Source organism: Ursus maritimus, unplaced genomic scaffold (genome assembly GCF_017311325.1).
Source record: "Ursus maritimus isolate PB19 unplaced genomic scaffold, ASM1731132v1 scaffold_28, whole genome shotgun sequence".
Lineage (NCBI taxonomy): Eukaryota > Metazoa > Chordata > Mammalia > Carnivora > Ursidae > Ursus > Ursus maritimus.
Window position 1 is genome coordinate 1873342 of NW_024425341.1, and position 4375 is coordinate 1877716.

The following is a 4375-nucleotide window of genomic DNA, read 5'->3' on the forward strand; positions in this document are numbered from 1 at the left end:
AGAACAAGGGGAAGCGAGGATTGAAAATTCATAAAGGGTCACAAAGACAGTAAATCATTAAAGAATTCTTTGTTAACTGACACTTTATTTTTAGAATTGACTTGAAATTATCCTGGTTATAATTTCATTATCAATATCCGTGGGGGGGGGGATGTGGCGTGCACGTGCACACACTCACACAAGTGCACATGTGTGGGACTGTCTGTGTGCCTGAACTATAAGATCAGTGACTTTTAGGGATGGAATGGAACTCATAGATTATTTAGCCCAACTCTCTCTCTTTCCCTTTCTTCTTTCTTTCTCTTTCTTTCTTTCTTTCTTTCTTTCTTTCTTCTTCTCTTTCTTTGTTCTTCTTTCTTTTTTATCTCAAGAGGTAGAGTGGCTTGCCCATGATCACACAGCTAATAGATTCCACATCTTGGGATGCCTCCACCCAGCCTCATCCTCCTGCAGGGCCTAGCGTGTGCCCCCTGCATGCAGTGAGGGGACAGGGCAACAAGAATGGGGGAAAAGATCTGAGCACGTCCCTTTGCCTATCCCCCTTTTGACTTTGAACTCTCATCTGGACCCTTCAGCAGTATCCAGCCATTGGGAACCAGAAATGCTATTGCACCCCTTTTACACACACACACACACACACACACACGCTCTATTTCCAGTTGGTGTTGGGAAATGTCTAAAGGGTATTTTTGCTTGTTGCAATGACTATCGTCACGTAAGTCCTGGGGGCTGGGGATGCAAGGCATCCTGCGATGTGTGGGACAGGCCAGTGTAGAATTATCAAAATTCCCACGAAGGCCCCTTATGAAAAAGCAGAGGACTCTTGAGGGTCCTAGTTTGGAGCACCGGCCTCTGCAGGCACACGCTAAGCCAGCTTGTTTGGGGGCAGTCACACACCTCCCACCCCCAGCACACCCTCGCCGGGTACTTCTTGGTGGCAAGAACACCTTTCTGCTGGACAAACAGTAAGATGGATCCTTCTTGCTCTTTTCGCCTGAGGGTCGACTTCTGCCCGTGAAGTCTTAAGACCTTTACCTGTGAGCCGGGATGATGCTAGCGCTTTCCCTGTAGGGCTGTTTAGAAGGTTACCTGAGTTAATCTTCATAATGTGTATTCTTTTGAGTATGATTTCCCTTTTTATGCTGCATTCTTCTGGCCTGGCTGGGTCTCCTCTGGTTGCCCAAAGCTGGGGCCACCCTTGAGCTCAGGGGTACATCTGATTTCACAACAGGCCAGGCTGCCCTGCCCCGACGGCGGTCACTGTGGAGTGAGATGACACACCAGTGGATGTATCGCTGCTCTTGACTAGTTTCCCAAACCTAAGGTTGTCCATGACCCAAAGAAGCAATGTTACTTTTATTTTCACTATTATTTTATTCACATACTAAACAGAAAGTCTTGATACAAAGAGAAATTCATATCAGGTTAAACATAAATGGTAGTCACCAGGGTGTTCATTAAACGAATTCACTTTAATACATAATAGTAGGTGTTCCAAGAAAGAATTATGACACAATCAAAGGTCCAACCCAGCACAAAAATGTTGCTCTTTGGAAATTGCAGTGTTCTAATATAGCTGGTGACCATCTCTAAGGGGTCCGAGGTAATAGGTAAGAGTCTATAACTTTGCTGTATGTCATACGCCATACCACTGTATTTACCACTGGGCAGGGGGATCAGACGGTTACCATCTTGATCCAGGGATTAGTCTCCACACGAATGATGAGCTAGCCTGATAGTATGTCCCCTCCTACCATACGGTATGAACTACACAACCCAGTCTGTGACATATTCTGCCAAAAGTATTTAACCAGAATTATGTTGTAACTTCACTTCCAATTTATAGGAAGTGCAGAAAACAGAGGCATAAACTAAATGACACCGAAAGCAAGTGACCAGCTGAATCCCCAAAATGAGACATTCTTGGTGAAAATTGATCTGGTCCTTTCAACAAGTCAGAGACAAGAAAGACATGAAAATACATTTAAGAGGCATAACACGATGGTTGAATCCTCTTTCAAACAAGCTGGCTATAAATTTAGGCTGCTCTTGAGATAGGGGCTTGAATATGGAATCATTAATTTATCTAAGTATGATAATAGTATTTTAGAAATTTTTCAATGTAGGAAAATGTGTCTTGAAGGTGCATACTGAAAACTACACCCACATGTACACACACACAGAGCTGGAAATACTGAGAGAGGTTGAGCAAGGGTACAAATGTGTCCTCATTGCAGACAAATTAAACAATCAGGTTTTCTGGTGTTGGTTTAATTCATCAACAAGTACTAATTAGGCCTTGGCCATGCACTCAGCTCTATTAGACGCTGTTGGGCATATAGCGGATGATATGCTGTGCTATCACTAAGGGAAATAGAATTCACTTAATAAAGTAATAGGGGACGATTATAGTCTACACTATCTAGCAGAGACTGCAAACACCACAGGCTTTCAGAGACAGGGAGCTTGGTTGGGGCGACATATTCTGTGAAGGCTTCATGAGGTGGGGTGTGAGCAGAGATCTGAAGGTTGAGGACAATTTAGGACAGCTCTCTGTGTGTCCGCATAGGTGTGTGTCCACATTCCCACGCTTGTGATGGAGAGTTGTACAGGTTTCACAACATCTACTTGTTGGAAATAGTGAAAGAGGACTTCAACCACCTACCTCCATTCTGACCTCAGTCTGTACTTTCTGGTTAAGTTCTTCTTTCCTGCATATCTTTTAACTCAGGCAAAAGACCCAGCTGTGGGCAAAGCATCCCGTGTTGGGGACTGAAACCATTACCCCTTAAGCAACAATGGCAACTGCTCTGAAGCCAGCAAGACCCTGGGGTGATTGACCCCAAGACAGTGATTGACTTGACCTTTACTGGCCACCTGCACGTACCCACTGACGTTTGTCCCCCATTTACTTACATAAACCTGGACGTATTTTCAGCACTTTGGAGACAGTTTTTGAGACATTAGTCCACTGTCTTCCCAGTGTTGGCCTCACTGAAATGAATTCCTTTCTGGTTTTACCACCACGAGTTTCTCCACCTTTTTTAAAAAAATATTTTATTTATTTATTTGACACAGAGAGCGAGCACATGCAAAAGCAGGGGGAGTGGCAGGCGGAGGGAGAAGCAGACTCCCCGGGGAGCAGGGAGCCTGACGCAGGGCTGCATCGAAGGACCCTGGGATCATGACCTGAGCTAAAGGCAGATGCTTAACCGACTGAGCCACCCAGACACCCCTGCCTTTGGATTTTGTCATCGGAGAGTGGCCAAAACTGGTCTGTTGGGGATCCCCGGATCCAGGTTCTCTTGGACCCCTGCCTCCCGGTTGCAACAGAAAAAAAAGATTTTTCTTGTTATATATTTGAAATTAAAATTTCTTTTGCTTTAAAGTTATCTTTTGTAGTTACTATCTTCGGGTTATTGTGATATATAAATATTTATACTTTTCATATTTGAAACGTGTCGTGTCCCACTTAAGCTCTGTGTACACATATAAATGTTTGACCTTCGCTGTATTTGTGTCTGGTCAGGAAGAGGCTTGCTATGGAAAGTGTTTCATGTGGTATTTTTCAAGCTTTAAAACTGAATTTGAATTTAAATGCATTTTTCTAAGATTAGTGTTGTCATTTACCTAGCAGAGGAATGAGTCAGATAAAGTTAAGTAAAGAGGCAAAGTCAACAGTGTTCTCAATAAAAGGAAGAACAGTGATTTGCCTTTGAGTCCACAGTCCGACCAGGGATTTAAGGCAGGGCATCCTTGGTTTTCATCACAATGTATCCCTGCAAATCCTGTTCTAAAGCAGTGATAAAGCAGATGATATTTCCCAAGGGAGCAAAGTTATGATTAGAAGTTGTGTGGTTTAAAAACTGTGAAAATCGCCAAAGTTTAGTATTTCAAAGCAGGAGAGAACCATGAGTCATAACCTTTAATTAACTGACCAGGAAACCAGAGGGCAAGTGACCCACGTAAGGCCCCACGGCCCACACGGCTAGGTAATGGCTGGGGTGGGACCCAACGGTCCTAGTGTCCTGTGTTCCACTTCATTATGTTGTTTCCCTTTAAAAATCCAGTAGAATGAGCAGAAAAGCAATAGATACGTAGACCATACAAGGAGCCCAACGTTCCACGTGTGTGCATAGCACATAAAAATAAAATTCTATGCTATAAAATTTGGTATCCATTGAAAAATGTACTGACCATATTAAATATTCCTTCAACACTTGAAAATATATAAAGGTGATTTCTGTTTTGGAATTTATAACTGTTTTTGAGGATGATTTGAATGGCATGATTCTCTCTACTAAAGCAGTCCAGGCTGTTTGAAAAAGCTCTATTATTTCTGTTCACTATGATCTGTGTTTGTTCTAAAACGAAA